Genomic DNA, 21,904 nt, shown 5'->3' with positions numbered 1-21,904 from the left:
GGTCTTAAAAAGGTCTTTAAAAAGTCTTAAATTTGAGGTAGTCAAACCTGGGGATACCCTGTTAAAATATGAAACAAAACAAATGTTGCTTGAATTCAGAAAAACACACTTGTCCCATTGGTAGATCATTTGACTTGTCAAGTTGAATCGACTCAAATAAAGTCAAATATTCTTCATTTAAATCATTTTAATTTACCTAGATATTGTTTTTTTTTACAGTGTGGCTGTGTTTGCTGGTGTGTGCCTCGTGTCTCCATGGTAACTGCTGAACTTTCCTCCATAAACATACATGCAGTCCCTATAGTGAGCTGATCCGGGGCATGTGAGCGTCACCTCTCACTGTAAAGAGCAGAGTTAAAGGCTCATTTGTCTGTGGTCTGGCGCTGAGCTGTTGTTTTGTAAAATGCATCTTTGGCGACTGAGCTGAACCGCACACTTCAAACTCTATCCACCCATACACTATACTTAAGCGCCGGGCTCATGTGTGGGCTACGGGGCGCGCACAAGGGCTTCACAAAGGAGATAAGGGAAATAAATCAGAAGAGAGAACCATCTTGAATCATCTGAATGTTGTTTTTAAAGATCTTGTATTACGCAAACTTGGCTCCTGTGAGCTTTAAAGGTTGTACAGAGGATCTTCCGAGGAAAGTGAAATACAACGACTGCCCTTTTTCAAATGTTGAGCAGGCGTGACACCCCCCCCCCCTCCACAGCTCTCTAAGCAACGCCTCCTCCAGCCTCCTCCTTATGCTAGAAATCATGCTTGTTTACAGCCGCTGTGCGAACAAATTGCTGTTGTTTGGATCTGATAGCTCCCTCGTCGACTTGGGATCCTTAAAAAATCATGTCCGTCCCACAGTCACAAGCCTTGGTGTTACTCTAGACAGTGATTTTAATTTGATAAGCTGATAAACGGCATCTTAAAGTCAAGTTTTTATCATTTACGTCTTTTATCCAAAGTCAGACCTTATTTATCTTTTCAATCTTTTTGAACAGGTCATGCATGCTTTTATTTCGTCTCGTCTGGATTTCTACAGCTGCAACACACTTTACACGGGCGTCTCTCAAAACGCACTTTCTCGTCTGCAGTTAGTTCAGAACTCTGCGGCACGACTTTTAAACGGGAATCAAAAATCGAGAACACATCACACTAATTCAGTCCAGTCAGGCCATCACTGGAAGGAATTTCCAAGAATCACCTTAGTTTGGCTTTGCTCTGTTTTCCCTTCTCTTCTTCTTTCAGCAATCTCAAAAATGGATTTTCTTTTGCGGGAAACTGGTTGTGGATTCTTATCTGCCATCGCATCAAACTTTGTGCTAACTGCAAGGAAGTTACAGTTCGAAAAAGCCGCTAAGAACCACTGCGCCGGTCGAGAAAACAGCGTCTTGTGTAAGCAGAATGTGTGAGAGTAAACCACATAATCCCAACGCACCGGCGAGTCAGTTAAGACAACCTCACAGCCAATAGATATCGAGATACTAATGTTTATCTGGCCCCACCACGTCCACAGATGATGGACTTTCATCAGAATTTTTCATCATTTTTGTCACCATAATTACAAGGCTGCTGCATCTCTATAATGCTATTTTGAAACCATACAACCTTTAAGCCATGTTAAAATGTTGATACCTCTTCATCTTCGGTTTCGGGTTTAAGCCACAGAACAAATTTAATAATTATAGTTTTCTTATTTTGTGAAATCCAACTTTTCTGAAAAACTTTGCACATGCACTAGCACTATAAACATGTTAAAGGAGCACTTAAAGGAGTAACTTGTCCGGTGGAGGGTCCATCACCTGCTTGTCTCCATGAACATGGGCCCAGAATGTTCTGGCTCTGGTAAAACAGCAACTTTAAAATCTCCAAGTGCTCGATGCTGCATCCACGCTTCGGAGATTTTTGTAAACACTGAGCACGTTCGCCGCATGTGACGTCGTCGTGTCCTCCAGTGCACAGGCGAGACACTTTTGGGGCATTTAAAGTTCACACTGGAAATCACATACACAAGTCGCATTAAATTGGAAATGTGAACGACCTCGTGAAAAACTGAATTGAACATTAAGCCCTGCAGTCTGAACGTAGCCTAAAAAGTGTTAAAAAATGATGTAATGTTTGTGAAAAGGCTTCTTCCCAATTGCAGAACGGATTTGTTTTAGAAAATAAAACAGAGTTTTGCTACAGAGACGTGTCAGACCACAGAATGAGGAAAAAAATAATAAGCGTAACCAAATATATTAAATCCACACAAGAAATGTTTTGTGTTTAATAAGAAAACGCACCAAGCTGACCTCAAACTATGACATTTCCATAATCTGATAACTCCAGAAATCAGATAATGAAGAGATTTGTGTTGTGCACGTGAGCAGAGCGCAGATCAGTGTTGCGTGCTGGAGTTTGACGCTCAGATTGTGCTGCTTTTGTTGTTGAAAGATGCGTTTGTCACACTGCAGATGGATTACACACAACTCGTGACTGTAAAATGCTAAGGATTGCATAGGGGCAGTTTCGGTTACAACTTGTGTTTGTGTAGGAGGTTGTGGGTTAAATTTTTTTGGCTGGTTCTCCACATACGCTCTTCCTGTGTTTCTGGTGTTTCTACTATATACTAGGGTTGTCAAAAGTATAGAAAATCAGAAAGTACTTTGATTTAATGTTGAAAATTACATTCTATAGACGCATCAAGAATATCGGACTTCCAGTCATTTCGCAATTCATACTGGGAAGGATTTTCCGAAAAAGTGAGGATCAAATCGCCATGTTTGTTTTCCCAGTGGGATGTGTCTATTGACAAAGACGATCTTTTCTAGTCTTTTGAACCACTTTTGTTTCTGGTTCTGACATTGTCATATTTTAGTTTTGGGATTCGGACATCATAATTGTGTGGTTGTTGGATCCTAACAGCAGAAAACGCTTCGAGAAATTTGTTTGCAAATTCCATAAATGCAAAAAGGAATCAGATGTGTGTGACTGCAAACCTCTGTTCAAACTGTTTCCCTTCCCAACAGAATTGAAAAATAGTGAAAGGTGAAGACGATGAGCAGGATTGATCCACAGGAAGGACCAAAAACCTTTGCCTAAATCATCCTGAGTTTGCATTGAACATTTTGTATGTGGAGCGACAACAAAGCAGGATCCCTTTTGTTAAGTGAGAGGAGCAGAAGACAAACAGACTGAGCTGCACTTTCTTGTTCTTGTGGTTTTACAGCAACATCACGTCTTGGTCTCTTTGCAGTCGAAGGTGTTTCTTGGTGAACAGCTGGTGCCTTTCACTTTGGCGTTGACTTTTTAAATTCGTAACCAAGGTTGAGTGAGGGATCAGGATCCTGCTGTGATGTTCTCCACATACAAAATGTTCGCTGCAAACTCGGGATGATTTAGGCAGTCAAAGGTTTCCTTTTTGGTCCTTCCTGTGGATCAATCCTGCCCATCGCCTTCACCTTTCACTCTTTTTCATTTCCGTTGGGAAGGGAAACAGTTTGAACAGAGGTTTGCAGTCACACACATCTGATTCACTTTTGCAATTATGGAGTTTGTAAACAAATTTTTCGAGTCATTTTCGGGTATTAGGATCCAACAACCACACAATTACAATGTCTGAATCCCAAAACTAAAATATGACAATATCAGAACCAGAAACAAAAGTGATATGGTTCAAAAGACTCGAAAAGATCATCTTTGTCAGTAGACACATCCCACTGGGAAAACAAACATGGTGGTTTGATGCTCACTTTTTCAGAAAATCCTTCCCAGTATGAATTGCGCAATGACTGGAAGTCTGATATTCTTGCTGCATCTATTGTCGAAAATTGTCGGTATCAGAATCAGTACGGAGTATCGAGTCTGTTCCTTAGTATCGAAATCAAGTTAGGACCAATACATCTTTTGCATTTAGTTTTCTTCTGTATTTAGTTTTGTTTTAAGTTCTCTTCCATGTAAATCAAGACAGAATTTGCTAAATAATTGGATTTAAATTGCGGTTTTAATTAATCTTATGTGTTTTTTTTTTTTTTTCATGGGGTTAATTCATAGTCCTTTTCATAGCTGCATAAAGGAATTATAAACATCAGAATTGCTCAGACAGAGAGAGTGAACATATGGTATCCGGGCGAACGCTGCTAGATTAAATGCAACAGAAAGGAAATTGCTGTTTTAATGGACAATTAGCAGAGATTTTTGTAGTACCATCATTTCCTTTATAAACATCTAAATCTCCTGTTTAATCCTGCACAAAAACTAACCCTGTATTGAGATCTCCTCAAAATCGTGTACAAGTCCCTGCGTAACCTCTCTGAGCTCCTTCAAAATGTAAGATGGGGGGGACAGGGCCTTCTCCGCTCTGAAACTCCCTCCCCAAACACCTCAGAGACTCATCCTAACTCCTCATGTTTAAAAAAAATGTCTTTAAAATTGCCTTTCAGTCACTTTCTTATTTCTTTTGTTTGCCTTTGTTGGTCTCTTTATGCAAAGCGTCTTTGCCAATACGATACATATCTCGATACATAGGCCATGATACAATACATATCTCGATAAAGTGCATTTTTGATTCAGTACTATATATTTCAAATTGTGTGATGGCTAAATCATGTCTGTGATACTAAAAGTCTTTGTTAAACCATTTCTTGTGCAAAGTTCATATGAAACACAAACATTTTAATCATCAAAACAGTGAAACTATCACATTTTGTTTCATAAAACAGTGTCCTTCCTCTCAATAAGCAACAAAACTGTAACTGTAACAAAATAATTTAGTAAAATATACAAAAAAAAAATACTCCGAACGATTAGAGGTGTGCAAAAATATTGAAGTATCGATATATCATATCGTTTAATGTGATGATACCGTATCGATATCAGGGGCTGCTGTATCGATATATATCACCAGGAGGATTTTTTGTTACATTTTACTCAAATGTTTTTTTACAGCTACAGTTTTGTTGCTTGTTTAGAGGAAGGAAACTGTTTTATGAAACACATTTGACATTTTGACTGTTTTGATGAAAATGTTTGTGTTTCACATGAACTTTGCACAAGAAGTGGTTTAACAAAGACTTTTACTATCACAGCCATGATTTAGCCGTTTTTATTGAGCTGTGTCGAATTGATTTGAAATATATCGTATCGTACAGAAAGTGCACTGTATTGAGATATGCACCGTATCGTGAACTATGTACCGACATATGTATCATATCATGACCTATGTATTGTATCGGCAATTTCTTAATGATACCCAGCCCTACTGGCTATATATCGATATAGCAGCCCACGATATTGATACTGTATCGTCACATTAAACAATATGATATATATATATATATATATATATATATATGATATTTTTTTTTTTTGCACACCCCTAATTATTCTTTTGTGTCAGTTCTTCTGCACAAGTTTAAAGGTTCTATATTGTATGTGTGACTTTTAAGTCATGTTCTAATGTTGTTACCTCCTCAAAAACAGACCTGGAGTTGTGTTTTGTTTCATTCACATCTCGTAGTAACCCTTTATTATGACTGTGTCTACATCTCCAAAGCTCAAAATACTCTGTTCCAGCAAGTGAACAGCTCCTTTTACCTTTTGTTCAGCAGAGATTGGCAATTCCAAATCTGAAGTGTTTTCACTCTGAGAGAAGAACTTGAGAGAAGCCTAAATTATTCTGTGTATCTTTTGTTCATTCATTTTTTAAAATAAAACCAAAAATAAGAAAACGAAAAGACCATAGAACTATTTTCTTCATTATTTGTCTCCAAGACCAAAATGAAAAAACAAATAACAATTTGTTTTTCAGGTTTCAATTTTGTGTTTAAACGAATAAACACAAAATCGAAATTCGACACTCCTGGTTCAGTCAGGTTTAGTCCTGGTTCAGTTCTGGTTTAGGATGGAGACCGGGACCAGACCAGGACCAGACCAGGACTGAGACCGGGACCAGACCAGGAGCAGAACTGAGACTGGGACTGAGACCTGGACTGAGACTGGGACCAGACCAGAACCAGACCAGGACTGAGACTGGGACCAGGATCAGGACCAGACCTGGACTGAGATCGGGACCAGACCAGGACTGAGACTGAGACCAGACCAGGACCAGACCAGGACTAGACAAGGACCAGACCGGGACTGAGACCAGGACTGAAACCGGTTTAGACCTGGTTTAGCCCTGTTTTAATCCTGGTTTAGTCCTGGTTTAGTCCATATGCGGAGCAAAAGTCCGGCTTTGCAGTTTAAGTCACGGAAACAGGGAAACAGCCTTTATCCATTTTTTCCATTTTTTATTTAAACACAAAATCAAAAACTGAAAAAAAACCCAAAAAGAAACCTTTATCTGTTTTTTTTTTTTTCTCATTTTGGTTTTGGAGACAAATAATGAAGAAAATAGTTGTTTTTTCCTTTTCTCATTGTTTGTTTTATTTTGAAAAACAAATGAACGAATGATACATGGATTCTAAAGGTTTGTGTGTTAAACACGTGAATGAAACAAAACACAACTCCAGGTCTGTCTGCGAGGAGGAAACAGCATTAGAACAGTAAATAGTGTAATACATGCTCTTTAAAACACAGGTCCTTTAGGTTTCCACAGTGCAGCTCCTTTAGCCACGAGCCATTCACAGGTTACATTACATCTGCAGTCAGTCAGGCTTTGAAGCTCTGACACATTCAATTAAAAGGGAAGAAATCCAAACTGTTATTATAGTCTGACTACTCACCTGCGGCTCCGTCAGGGAATCCACCAATCGGGGGAGCGCGCCGGAACGGGAGCGGCCAATCAGAGAGCGGTGCTGTGAGTCCAGTAGAAGGGAATGTACAGGTGTGAGGAGCAGCTGTTGTTTACAAGGAGAAGTGGGACAAGCATTGTTTTGTCTAGCACACACTATACATGACACCTATGTTCTGTGTCATAGAGATCGTAGTGAGCTTTTACACATCTTGTACTTGTTTTCCCTTCTCATTTGATAAGATAGAGAAAACAGCTTCAAGTACAGAAAGGATGCAAATTCACAAACTCAAAAACAAGTTTAAATGAAGTACAAACAAAGAATGTGATGCAAATGAAAAAAAAAAAAAAAAAAAAACAAGCTGCAAGAAACAAAGACAAACATATCATCAAATGCGTCGCAAATCGAGAAAAGACGCAAAACAAACAATGAAAACTAACCCTGCCATGGTGATATTTAATGACTTTCAAGTGATGCATATATATATATATATATATATATATATATATATATATACAGTGGTGGACAAAATTGTTGGTCCCTCTCTGGCAATGAAAGAAAAATCAACAATGGTCACTGAAATAACTTGAAACTGAGAAAAGCAATAATAAATTAAAATTTACTGAAAATTGTCCAATGAAAATCAAACATTGCTTTTCACCTGTGGTTCAACAGAAACAACAGAAAAAACAAAATAATGAAAACAGAAAAAAATTTAAAAAATAATGAAACTGGCCTGGACAAAAATGATTGTACCTATAACTTAATATTTTGTTGCACAACCTTTTAATGCAAACTCTGCAAACAAATGATTTCTGTAACTGTCAATGAGACTTCTGCCTTGGTCAACTGGTATTTTGACTGATTTCTCATGACCAAAATGCTCTACTTGTCTCAGGTTTGAAGGGTTCCTTCTCCAGACAGCATGTTTCAGCTCCTTTCACAGATGTTCAAGAGAATTGAGATCTGGGCTCACAGAAGAACACTCCAATACAGTCCAGTGTTTTGTTCTTAGCCATTCTTGGATGTTTTTAGCTGTGTGTTTTGGGTCATTATCCTGTTGGACGGATCCATGACCTATGACACAGCCGCGTCCAGGGAGGTTGGCTACAGTCCTGTGTAACTGTAATCACAGGAACATCAAGCTGCTTGGAGATGATCTTATGGCCTTTATCTTTAACCTGCTTGTCTATCATTTTCTATCTAGTCTCCTGACACAGTTCTGGCAATTCCTGGCAATTAGGGGTGTGCAAAAATATCATATTGTATAGTTTAATATGTTAATTCTGCTGTATTGGTATTGATATATCGCCAAGAGTATTTTTTGGTATATGTTACTAAATCATTTTGTTACAGCTACAGTTTTGTTGCTTGTTTAGAGGAAGGAAACTCATTTATGAGACACATTTGACATTTTGACTGTTTTGATGATTAAAATGTTTGTGTTTCATATGAACTTTGCACAAGAAGTGCTTTAACAAAGACTTTTAGTGTCACAGACATGATTTAGCCTTTAGTTTTTATTGAACCATACTGAATCGATTTGAAATATATCTTATAGCTCACTGTATTGAGATGTGTATCATATCATGGCCTATGTATCGGCAATTTCTTAATGATACCCAGCCCTATTGTCGATATGTATCGATACAGCAGCCCATGATATCGATACTGTATTATCACATTAAATTATATATAGATATTTTGATATTTTTGCACACACATAATTATTAATATTATTTTAGAACTGTACAAACATGTTCTGAAATGTGATTCTTGTATCTTCACCCGCACCTCCTCCCGTGAACACATCACCCCTGTCCTCATAGATCTCCACTGGCTCCCCATCCCCCAGCGCATTCAGTTCAAACTCCTCACCATTGTGTACAAGTCCCTCCACAACCTGGCCCCCACCTGCCTCTCTGAGCTCCTCCACCACCACACCCCCGCCTGTGCCCTCCGATCAGCTGACGCCAACCTCCTGTCTCCCCCCGCCAGGACTAAACATAAGACCTGAGGGGACCGGGACAGTTAATGAAAAAACTTTCATTAATAGTCTTTTCTCTTGTTTGTCATTGTTTGTCTTCCCATGTAAAGTGTCTTTGGGTATCTTGAAAAGCGCTATACAAGTGTTATGTATTATTATTATTATTTTTATTATTATTAGTTCATATTTCAGTCTTTTTTGTCAGTTCTTCTGGACAAGTTTAAAGGTTCTGTAGTATGTGTGAGTGTTTAAGTCATGTTTCAAAAACAGACCTGGAGTTGTGTTTTGTTTCATTCATGTCTTAATAACTCTTTATTATGAATAAATCATGAAATTCATGACGTGATTGATAAGTGTGTATAAGCGGGAGGACTAGTTGGTTACCTGACTAGTTGGTAGTGGCCTGCCGCTGTGGCCCCTTTTAAAAGTGCGACTGATTTTGTAGCCTGTTGAAGTTGTTGTGCTCTGAGTGTTATTGAAATAAAGCTGCTGTGTAAACGATCCTGGGCTGTGGTTCTTACACTGATGCCTCCAAGACCGTGTGACCACCCACAATCTGCAAACGAAGAACATAAACAGTCACCACAACAGAAGTGCCCCAAACCTGCAGGGGGCGCTCTCAGTGTAACAACTCAATGGAGAGACACTGGATGGAGAGACAGACAATGACCAACTGACAATAAACTACAGCGGGAACAAATGACTGTTACAGTAATGTGGCTTTTATTGGATTATATTCTATTTATAAAGACAGTATATGAATATAATCCAATAAAAGCCACTTTACGGTAACAAACATTAAGCGGAGAGCGCCCCCTGCAGCTTTTTCGCTTGCAGGTGTTTTCTTGGTTTTCATTGTTTTGTACTTAGCATCGTTTCTCTATTACGGCACATTTGATGATGACACATTTGTCTTTGTTTCTTACTTGAAGCTGTTTTCTCGAACTGAGATGCATTGGGCCGTTGTAGTGCGTTTGGCCCCCGTCGGCCACTGTAAATTTACCCTCTCAAAGTTGTATTTGGAATGATGTCTGAACATCTTTAATCACATACAGTAGCTTTAAGACACCACACTGCAGATCTACCCCTGTTTTAACCACACTTGTTTCTTTCATTAAGTCGTTTTTAGTCAGAAAGCAGAATGAGCCTCACATGACTTTCTCATTTGAATTGTCAGTTTCGATGCTGAAATCCAGTTGGTTTGGACCTAAAATGTCTCTCTCTGATCTGATTGGTCACTCCCTAAACCCCAGCGCCTGCACCAGTCCTGAGTCAGTGCTAGTGCAGCCTCTGCAGCTCACGGAGGCAATTCTGGAGGTTCTGAGCTTCACATGAGCATAAACTGAGCATTAGAAGCACTTGGATGTGTCCTCTAATGATACTTTGCACTGACATCATGCTGGGGGTGTTCTACATGTATGTGTGTAGTGGAATGTTCAATGTTCAATGTTCAATCAAAAACTGAGACTCCCCCATTTTTTTGTTGGTTTATAATAATAAAATTGTGAAACGAGTGTGTATTGAAAGGGCCATCTCATACAAAATAACTCTTTTCACATTGTGTCTTCTGCACATAAACAAGCACAATTTGAGGTTTTGGAACATCCATTACACAATAGTTCTGAAATCTTACTGATTTCTTGGAGACAGTGTCACAGACCAGGAACTATGAAAGGTCGACTATTGCTCCTCCCCCCGCCCGCCCGTCCTGAGAAAGCACAGGCTCCACCCTCCAAGCGTGACGAAGGCTCTGAGTGAGTCGCCCTTCCTCCGCCCATCTCAGGGAGGGAGGGGGAGACAGACGTGCACCCTGATAGCGGCAGGAATAAACTTTTATTGGTGATACAGCGCGTTCAGCCGCATGTTTTGGACCCGGAATCCGACGAGGACTTTGAGGTGCAATGAAGCTCAAGCACCGTGTCGACATCAGCTGAACATTACTGATTGGTAAAGTATTAATAAACACTAGTAGTCGATGCGGGGTGGAGGCAGGGCGGAGGTGGTGAAGCGGGGGAGGGTGCGAAGCGCTTTCTGCTACTTCAAACACATCATAGGTGTAGCTGCTGCGTCATCGTTGTAGCAGCTTTAGTTCGTTGTCACGTGGAAGGGTGGCAGAAATACGCTGCAATTTGTTACAAAAAACACAGAATCAATCTAAAAACCAATTCAGTGACATATACAAGGCCCACACATCACTCTTAGAAGGTAGAAAGCTCTGAAAAGTTGATTTTGCATGAGATGGGCCCTTTAAGGAAAATCACTATGCAGAGATCATTCATGTCTAACATGTGAGTCAGTATAGTCACATTTTCTTTGTGTTTTGGTCATTTTTAAGCAGGTTTTCTGAATTTTGTCTAAACAAATGGCAATTTATGCCTCTCTTTGCTGTTGGCAGGGATCAGATTGGCCAAAAACAGGGACACCTGTGTTACAGATTTACAACACTCACATTTGACAAAACATTTAACCATTTTCCAGTAGCGTCTTGAACTGTCTCCCTTTGTGCTGTTTCCATTATTGTTCCAGTCCGTGTGGATGCGTTGAGAATGAGCTGAATTCTTGTTTCTATTTTTATCTCCCGTGAAGATGTTTGATCAGAAAAGAGCTGTAGACCTGGTTTCCTTTGTGGGGGGAGAGCAGGGGATTTGTGATTAGTGTGAAAGTCTTACATAACACTCTCGCTCAGCAGGTTCAATTAAGAGAATCCGCTCCATTTTAAAACGACAGGAATTCTAAAGTGTCCTGATGTCATTGGAACCGACAATTCAATTTTTTGGTTGGTCGAACACATTTTAACTTTGAGTGTCTAGAGTCCGTCAACTGCTTTTCTCCATGGTGATCTTACTGCGTTGTTTAAAATGTTGCGCATTATAGCATTAAATTCATCTAACTCCCCCCGTTTTTTTTGTTGGTTGATAATAATAAAATAGTCAAACGAGTGTGTATTTAAAGGGCCCATCTCATGCAAAAACACTTCTTCTCTCAAACCTAAAACACTTTGTTCCACCTTGTGATGTCATGTGGTAATATAGGAAGTGCTCCACTGTGTTTTTAAACTTGACTAGAATCATTTGGATGATTTCGGCCCTGGAATTGCCGATCTCTACTGAACTAAAGATAAAAAAGTGTTAACTTTAAGGTGTTAACTCAAAAACTACCACTTCATGACATCACAAGGTGGAACAGAGCATTTAATAAAAGAATATTCAAACATGTGTGAATGAAACAAAACACAACTCCAGGTCTGTTTTTGAGGAGGTAACAACATTTTAACATGACTCAAAGCTCATAAAAAGAATTTTGTGTAATACAGGACCTTTAAGTTCATGTATTTGGTAAAGAAGAGGCTCTGTACGATGTTTTATCTTGATCTTGAACAGTTTATTTGCTTGTTCATAGCTTTAATGTGATTGTAACAACTGTCCCGTAACCTTATAAGCGTTCCCTCTTAACCACATCCATCTCCAGAGTTCTCGCGTGCTAAATACTAAACCCCATTATGTTATGCCTCTCTTTGAACACTAACTTTCTTTTATAACATTTTCAAACAGCCTCGGGGAGAATCCAGCAGCAGCGCGCTCTCCTCATTATCTGTTTTTGGTTCGGAGTTTCTCGTCTTCCCGTCTCCCGCCTTTTCATTTTTTGCTCTTCTCTTCCGTAGATCGGTGTGGGAAGTCCGTGCTGCAGCGTCCAGGCCCCAAATGGATCCTACTCACTGAATCCGACTGAAAACTGTGAGTATCTGTCATGTTTTCTTTTCAGGTTTGGTTTCTGTGTTGCGTTCGTGCTGCTGCGAAATTAAAGATGCACTGTGTAACTTTTCTGCTGGAGGGTCCGGCATCTGCTCGTCTTCGTGGAGATGCTGTTGCTTTGTCTAGAATCTCCCGGTATGGCATTTAAACGGATCCGTCATGCATTTACTCGATAACATGTTTTTTTATTGACTTAAAAATGTGCATTCTGACTGTGCGTGGGCTCGCATCGCCACAGATCTGACATGTAACTTGTAGGGGTGTAACGATATCCAAGTCTCACAGTATGACCCTCACGCTATGATATTTATTGCGATATCGTGGGAAAGCTCACGATATGGTGGAGAGGCTCAAGATTATGGATGTAACAATATCCAAATCTCTCTGTACGATATTTTCACGATATACATCTCATGGTACGATATTTATTGCGATATTTTGTGGAGGTAAACAAAACTGTTAATATGCGACTTTTTCCTCTTAAAATGCCTTAATCCAAAGAACTAAGACTTAAACGTGATTAGAACTGTTATTTCTTCTTGTCGTCTGCACTGAAATGAAGCAAAGGATCATGGTCTATGTAGTTCCCTCTGTCTATTGCTGCGATTTGACTTGTACTTCGATATATTGTGATGGTCCACGATATTACTGTGAGACTTTTGACAATACGATATCATGATATTTCAGTTATTGTTACATCCCTATAAATAACATATTGGTTGGTTCATTGTAAGTTGATCATGTGATTGCTCTTATTGCCTTTTTTTGTGAGGTAAAGATTCGATTTGTATGAGTCTTATATGTATTGCCCCAAATCTCAATACAGTAGGTTCTGTAAGACATTACCTGCGAGTTGTATATAATATAAAGACTGATTTTGTCTAGGATATATTTATATTTGTATATGATCGCGATAACTTTGGTTAATTTATTTCTGATTTCATTTATGTGTGATTTCCAGTAGGGTTGTCCTGATCTGATCACGTGATCGGAAATCGGCGCCGATTTCCGATCACGTGACAGCGGACTTGATCTGGACTTGGCCGTTATGTTCCGATCAGGTATTGGATAAATAATATACATATATAACACACAGGACACACAGCATTCAACAACTGATGTTTTTTATTTTACTGAGTCGTGGGTTTTGCTCAGGGACATCCAGTCAGCTATCACTAACGTCTGCTGTACCAGCGGCGCACGCGCTCTGGGACTTTTGGACCATGCCGTGCTTGGGCGCTGTTACCTGTGGCTCTGTGGCTCGTGTTCACACCTGCGCGGCCGATGGCGTCATCGCACGGCGCTGTTTGTTTGCATGTAGCGTAGCAGACCTGGCACTTTTGGCTGGGAGGGTGAGAAAAGCGGCATGAAGCGTCTATTGCGCTGTGGGACTGATGTTGTGGCGCGCGCTCCGCTGTGGGTTTGTGGATGTGGTGCGGGGAAATGGGGGCGGCCGGGGGAGTGGTGTCATCTTGTTTTTATTTGGTAAGATTTTGTATTATTTGGATTTCATAGAAGAGCCTAAATGTTTGAAATATAATGCACATGCAAACATATCAAATATAATATCTATAATATCAAATATATAAACTGTAGATTGTGCAGAGTCGAGTCTCAGGTCTGATCTGATTCTGATCTGGTTCCTGTTTTGTCCAGTTCATTAAGTTTACTAAGTTACACATTCCAAGACCAGACTGTGGTAAAAGTCAAGATTTTCAACAACGATGGTGCATGGTTAGAAAAGTTAATAAAATTAAAGTTTTGGACATTTGAGTTTTCACAAGTTCAGTCAAATACTACACGTTGAAATCAATACAATCTGATCTCTGCACACATCCTGGATCTTATTCTTTGCTCTTAGTTAATTTCATAATTTTTATAGAAGTATCGGATCGGGACTTGGTATCGGCAGATACTCACAATCAAATGACTCAGACTCGGGGGCAAAAAAATGTGATCGGGACATCCTTTATTTTCAGTTTAAATTATGGTCTATAGTTGCTCCTATAAACTTGTTTTCAGAGACTCTCTATTATTGAATTTAATTTGTACATGATTTTGTACTTTTCATTTTGCAAATATCATAAATTTAGTTTTTTCCATGTTGGTCCTGCAGTGTTACCTGTCTCTGTAGGGATAAATAAGTGTAGAACATTCCGGGCAATATCTATATGGAGAGAAGCAGGTGATGGATCCTGCACCAGAAATGTTACACAGTGCACTTTTAATCACAACCAACCTGAAATCACAATTAAAACGGTTGCGGTTCGTAAATCTCAAAAGCTGCAGTTTTGTATGTGCTTTATTTAATCCACAAACCATAGATGTGTTCAAGCATGTTCTGAAGTGAGAGTCTTGTATTAGTCTGTCAGGTCGTGTTTAGGGATGTCAAGATTAACTGTTTTTTAAGTACCGTGAATATTTGTGGTCACGTTAGGTTCATCGTAGGGGCTGCAGAACCTCTGGTGTACCGCGGAAATGTCAAGGTGCAACATGGAGCGTAACGCAGGTCACACACCAGAGCACTCCTGTGTGTGACTCACTGTTAAATAAAAGCCAGAAACCAGGAGTTGTATCTATTCAATAACAAATCTAATATGCAAACCCTGTCAGTGTATTGTAAGACTGTTGCTAGGGATGTAACAATAACTGGCATATCGTGATATTGTATCGTCAAAGTTAATAATATCGTAATATAATACCGGATTATAAGGAGCACTGTCATTGAATGGTCTATTTTCAAACTTTATTCACAAATAAACCGCACTGGACTTTAAAGGAAACACAACAGTTGGATGGGTCAGTGGGACTTTGTTTGGTGCGTTCACGGTGACTCTGGGCTTTGTTCAGTTGTGGCGTGTAGGGAGGGTGCTGTCTGGGACCGCTGGATTGTCGGCGTGTTCACAGTGACTCAGTTGTTCAGTTGTGTCTAGAAGTGGCACATTGCGCTCACTTTTTTGGTTCGTTCCACCGGTCCGTTCCTCGTCGGCGTGGAGTGATGAGTGTGGCTGCGGGTGTTTTTGGCTGCGCGGTCGCTGTCTGCTCCGTGTGTGTTTGCGTGCGCTGCGGGTGGTGCGGCTTTCTAGTTTACTGAAGTCGTGCTGGGACTCCCAAGTGGATTTGTGTATAGGCGAGTTTCAGCTGATGTCATTGTTATTAAAAGCCCGCGTTGCATGCTGGGAAATATTTTGGTCGGAGGCAAAAAACACGATAGCGGTCAAACACAGTGCGTAACCTCGCATATTTATCCCCGATAATGGTAAATTCCTGCTGCATTATCGGATGCACAAATAGAAGCACGGAAGAAGGAAAATGTCTTTTTCGTATTCTGAGTGAAAAGAACCACTAACGGTGAATTAAATGGCTTTCAAACATTCGCAGAGCAAACGTAGAAGATCCTAACAAACCATGGACTCCAACAAGTTCAACAACACATCGAGACTCTTGGAGGTTTTCATCTTTTCTGCTGTGAATGGCCCAGGAGTTTTCACCAAGTCATTGTGGATATCGCCGAAGTGAATGTTTGTCCTGGTAGTTGGCGATTCTGACCAGAAATTTGGTTTGGTCCACCTTTTGTAGGGGTTGAAAAGGGTGATTTGTCGTCCATCGATGCTTATGACCAATTTCTGGTCAAATGGTCTTGGGTCCTCTGCCGTTAGAGTGGATAAATAACCGGGATCAATACCCTTTACGTGCTTTCTCGCTCTGTCCGTCATGTTGAATTAGTGTTTATTGCTGCCGACCAAAATAATTCCCAGCATGCAACGCGCGCTTTTGTCAACAATGAAACTCGCCTACAGGGTGCTCTGGATTGTGGGGCGCGCAGTCGTTCTTTTGATGGGGTTGGAGGCTTAAGATGGTGCGGAAAATACGGTATATTGTGAATATTATACAGAGAGATTTAGATATCATTACATCCTTAATCGTGAGGCTCCCCACCATATCGTGAGTCTTCCCATGATATCGCAATAAATATCGTATCGTAAGGTTCATATGGCGACAATATCGTAACGTGAGACTTGGATATCGTTACACCCCTAGCTATCGCCAAAGTCTCCAACATGTGATCCAACTGTGTCTTTGAGAGAATTATCAATCGCCGTTTGTCCAAGTAAAAGTACAAAATGTGTCCTGTTCTCAGAATCAAGTGTCACGAGGCTTACACACAAAACAGTTGTGCTTCAGTGTGCTACATTTGATGTAAACTGCAGTTTCAAAATGAAAACATTCAGTAAAGGGCAAGGACATGTACGTCAGGATCAGCTGGGAAACCAAAGTAGTCCTTAGTGCACATGAATGACGTGCACTCAGGATAACCCGTACACTTTTTGTGTTTAGAGGTTACTAATAATTCTAACAAAAACATTCTAAATTTCGGAATGGAGGCAGCTGGAGGCAAAAATGAAGTGGAACATAATGTGGTTTTAATGGGAAAACTGGGATTAACTTCAGAATATCCCAAGTTATGAAAAATCAAGGACAATTTGGAAAATGGAAACCACTCAGATATGATCAGAGCCCAGTTTAAAAACACTTTCAATTGTGTTTTACTTTGTGTGTTTATTTGACAAGAGATTATGATAGACACTAAGAAGGCAGAACCCACATTTTGAGGTTTTACTGAACACTTTTTCCACTTCATCTACAGATCTGTTACACATTTCATCATAAATTATAGTTTTTATGAAGTCCAAATACTATTTTGGAGTTAGAAAATTGTATTTTTTCCATCCTTCTTAACAGAGAAGCAAAGTAAATAAGATTTGTAGCTTGGAAATTTAAAATAGTTGCTTATTTTTTGCCTCCATTGCAGAATTTTGATCATTTTGATGACATGAGATTTGAAAGGGTCGAATCATCTTTGTTAACGCTTTGATAAGGCTGATTAAGGTGAAATTATTATAAAGTGTGCATTCTGTTCATGTTTGGTTTTGATGCTTAATAATAGCCTGTACATTGTAGCCTGTGTGTAGTAGCCTGTGTGTAGTAGTGTGTACTTAGTAGCCTGTGTGTAGTAGTGTGTACTGTGTGTAGTACATAGTAGCCTGTGTGTAGTAGTGTGTAGTAGCCTGTGTGTAGTAGTGTGTACATTGTAGCCTGTGTGTAGTAGCCTGTGTGTAGTAGTGTGTACTTAGTAGCCTGTGTGTAGTAGTGTGTACTTCGGAGCCTGTGTGTAGTGGCCCCACTAGTGCCCAGCAGCGTGCTATATAAGATCTTATTTCTATAATCGTGTTTTGAATGAGAGGCGTGATTTCACACTCACATGATCAGAGCAGAGGAGCTGTGCTTTGTATTTTACTCTTGAGTTTTCAGCTTCCTGTTTACAGTCACCAATATTGTTTCATATCAGTTTTGAAAATTACAGAGATTTCATATTTAGGTTTGATGTTACTTAATTACAATAATTGTTAATTAGTAAGCAACGTTGTTTTTTTTTTTTTTTTGGGGGGGGGGGTTGTTTTTTTTTTTTTGTTTTTGAAATGAATAATGGAAAAAACAGATAACGGCCGTTTCCTGTTGCCAGACTTTTGGACTAAACCAGGACTGATCCCAAGGCTGAACCAGGACTAAAAAAGGAATAAAACAGGACTAAACCAGGTCTAAACCACGACTAAACCGGTCTCAGTTCTGGTCTCAGTCCCGGTTCTGGTCCCGGTCAGGTCCCTGTCTCGGTCCTGATCACCCGACAGTCTACACGGGCGCACCTTCAGGCCTGTCCTGTCACTCCTTCCTGGTTCAGTCCTGGTTTAGACCTGGTTTAGACCTAGTTTAGACCTGGTTTAGACCTGGTTTAGTCCCGATTCAGTCCGTATGTGGCGCAAAAGTCCGGCATCACAGTTTACATCACGGAAACAGGAAATAAAATCGAAAAACTGAAAAATCAAATCATTATCTGTTTTTTTCATTTTGGTTTTGGAGACAAATAATGAAGATTTTTTAAATTATTATTATTAAATTTTTTGTTTTATTTAGAAAATTGAACGAATGATACACAGATTCTGCAGGTTTCTGTGTTAATCGTGTGAAGGAAACAAAACACAACTCGAGGAAACAAAATTAGAACACAGATCAGAAACATAATAAAATAAATAAAATCACCTCTCATTGAGTAAAAGTAAAATTGAAAAAAAAAATACTGTCAGCTTCACCACAAATGAGCCCAGCCCCACACAGCTGTCAGTGCTTGTATATCGTAGCCTATTTTCTAGCTGGGTGCATGTCTTTAACTTGGCGTGTTGGCTTAAAGCGCGTCGTATTTTTGCATTCTCCATCCCGGGTGTCTGAAAAGCAGCTGTGATTGCTTTCCAAACTGGAGCAAGACGTTGGGATTAGAGCTCCTCCAAAGACCGCATTTAGAATCAGCCCGGACAAAGCTTTGGATGAGCTATTAGTGAAACGAGCCAGTCTCCCATTTCTGCCTGTTATGTAATCCAGCAGCACCCCGGGAGAAGAGGAAGAGGGAGGAAGAGGGAGGAAGAGGGAAGAAGAGGGGATCTGCCTGTTTGTATGTGTTGGCTGTAATTATGATTGTGGACTGGTATCAATTTTCTCCCAAAAGTTTTATTATTTGTGAGAAAAGTAGGGTGTGTTTTTGAGGCTTAGACTTAGACTTAGACAAACTTTATCGACTCACAAGGGAAATTATTTGGACACAGCAGCTCACACACAGTAAAAAAAATAATAATTGGTAATAATAAATTGAAAATAAGTAACAAAAAAGACAGCAAGAAACTAGGGATGGGCACGATCACGTTCATTTTTAATCGACAAACCAAATGTAGGCTGCTGTGTGTCGCGTGAAGAGACGAGGCTGCGTCTGACACAAACACTGGAGTTGTGCCTCAGAGTCCCAGGTTTGGGCTCTGGCTCTGGTTGAGTGTGTTTACAGCACATCAGTGTCCCGGGTGTGATCGGGTTTTTTGAGTGTCCCGGTTTCGTCATGGTGCATGTACACGCAGTATCCCGGTTACAATGAGCGTGCAAAAATATCAAAATATCGATATATCGTATCGTTTAATATGATGATACAGTATCAATATCGTTGGCTGCTGTATTGATATATCCACAATAGTAGTTTTTGATATATTTTACTCAATTATTTTGTTACAGAGCTACAGTTTTTTTTGCTTGTTTAGTTGAATGAAACTGGTTTATGTGACACAATTGACATTTTCACAGTTTTGATGATTAAAATGTTTGTGTTTCATATGAACTTTGCACAAGAAGAGGTTTAACAAACACTTTTAGTATCACAGACATGATTTAGCCTTTATTTTTTCTTGAACTGTATCGAATCGATTTGAAATATATCATATTGAGTTGAAAGTGCACTGTATCGTGGTATGTATCGAATCGTGGCCTGTGTATCGAGGCATGTATCGTATCGGCAACTTCTTAATGATACCCAGCCCTACCAGTTACTGCAGCATAAAGCTGAGTGCACATGCGTCCAAAAGACAAACACTTTTCATTCTTTTCATCACAATAAAAGCCAAAATAAATAAAGTGACCAACATCAATAAAGTGAGTGAAATTATGTTAAATAAAGAGCTGCACTGAACCTGCAAACGTGTGATCTCTGAAAACATGAACCATCTCCAACGCGACACACACACAGAACACACTCACCATCATCATCATCAACATCCATGTGTCACAGAGAGAACACTCATATTCCACTGAGTCCTTTAGTCTGACAGAAGCTGAACCGCATCAGCGCACAAGGAAAGAGCTGGGGTTTTTTCAGCACTTACAGTTTATGCAAATGAGTCATGTGGTTAAGTTTAGTTTCTGTAAAACGTAAACAAATGTGTCAAAGCTGCATTAAACGTATTATAATGTCAAACGTGCTGATCTGGCTCTAGAGTGCTTACGGTTTATATGTTGTAAAATTGAGTTTATTTATGTAGATTAGTAATAGTAATAATAATGATGATAATTTTAATATAAAAACATTAATTATTAATCAAAAATCCATCGTTAATTCTCCTGACAATCGATTAAGAAAATGTAATCAAATGCCCATCCCTACAAGAGACAGGTGTCATATAAAGCATAATTACATAAATGTAAATGTTTACAGGGTGACCTAAAAAATTTGACATAATTTTAAAAGCATTTATTTTGAAAACTGCTAAGTCTACCTCAATGAAATTGAACAGTTTTGGTGTTGAACATCATAAGTTTGTTATAGGAGTTGAAGTAAAGTTTTTCCAAATTTGAAAAATTGAAAAAAATAAAATAAAATTATTATATCATATATGTATGTACATTTTGCTATGCTCTTTTTTATATTCACCACATTTTAATATTCAGTTTAAATGGTTGCTTTTTTTTAGTCATTTCATTTTTTGAAGGATTTTTTTCCAAGTGTTAAGACATAACTTCCAATTTGGACCCTCAGCTTCCCTCTTGTCTGTTGGGGATTGAGATGTTCTAGTTTTGCTGTAGAATGAACAGTAGTTTCACTTTCCTAAACTGTGACGAAAGTTGAGCAGAAGTTTCTGGAGACATGTTTTCATAGTGAGCGGAATTTGTCTTACATAATCGGAAAATTGAATTATTCATTGAAGAGATTGGATTTGGGAACAGATAAGAATAGCTTTGCCTCTACGCGACACATTTATAAATAATGAAACGGGTCAGATCAGAGCTTTTTGTTACGGCAGTGCAGTTAGAGGTTTGGAGATGTCCAGTATCAAGGGCTCACCATCTAGTTTGGGATCAGGAAAGATGTAAAATGTTATCCAGTGTTTTGATTTGTTGTGGAAGCCATGATGAGACAATATAAGGGATGGAAATTAGAAAGGAAATTGCAAATACTTTTACAATACAATATTTGGGGACTTTGGGGACTATTTATGGGACTTCATAGTTAAATGATAGTCTGATAAGGTTCATTATAATATTGATTATACTTTAGATTCTTAAGTACAGACCTCAGCTGATGTAAACAGATTTTGGTTTTCCTACTTTGAGCGCTAGGACGACAGCGCCATCTGCAGTGTCACTTCTTCAAAACTGTATCCCAGGTGTGAGAGAGGCGATACACCCCCTCATCTCGATTCACAGTCTGGTTGGCACGTTTTCGGATCTTGATGGTCATTGAGGCGGGGTATGATACTAACTGTCGGCTCTGCTCTATCTGAGGCTTTATTAGACATTAATCTGAGCTTTATTTTAACTCAACCTGACCAGAAAGAGCTGATTTTGGCACCTTCCACCCATCACATCAAACTCCCATGAGAGAAGACCAGTTTGAACCAGTTTTGTACATAATTTCATCTTAAATTTACTAAAATAGCGTAAAAAATAAAATGCCTCTGTGTGTTGTTGAGCTAAATCAGGATAACTCTACAAAGTGTTATTCGTTTACTCTCAGAACGTTAATATAACTCTTGATTTTGAGGTTAAACAGGAACTTTGGTCCAGTGTTACTTAATTAACATTTCCA

The 21,904-nt window shown here is 39.3% G+C and overlaps 1 protein-coding gene across 3 annotated transcripts in view; it reads left to right on the top strand.

The window, feature by feature from the left end:
* peak1 (pseudopodium-enriched atypical kinase 1) overlaps positions 1–21,904 on the top strand; it is a 227,674-nt gene that overhangs the window by 133,012 nt on the left and 72,758 nt on the right. For all 3 annotated transcript variants that reach the window (XM_055155511.1, XM_055155510.1, XM_055155512.1), the window contains one exon: positions 12,360–12,432. The gene's annotated coding sequence lies outside the window, so the exon portion shown is untranslated. The remainder of the gene's footprint in view (positions 1–12,359; positions 12,433–21,904) is intronic.

The sequence above is a fragment of the Boleophthalmus pectinirostris genome, unplaced genomic scaffold (genome assembly GCF_026225935.1).
Source record: "Boleophthalmus pectinirostris isolate CB_2022bp ecotype Guang Dong unplaced genomic scaffold, ASM2622593v1 HiC_scaffold_2, whole genome shotgun sequence".
Lineage (NCBI taxonomy): Eukaryota > Metazoa > Chordata > Actinopteri > Gobiiformes > Gobiidae > Boleophthalmus > Boleophthalmus pectinirostris.
The sequence above is the reverse complement of the archived record's forward strand: the minus strand, read 5'-3'. Positions and strand labels throughout refer to the sequence as shown.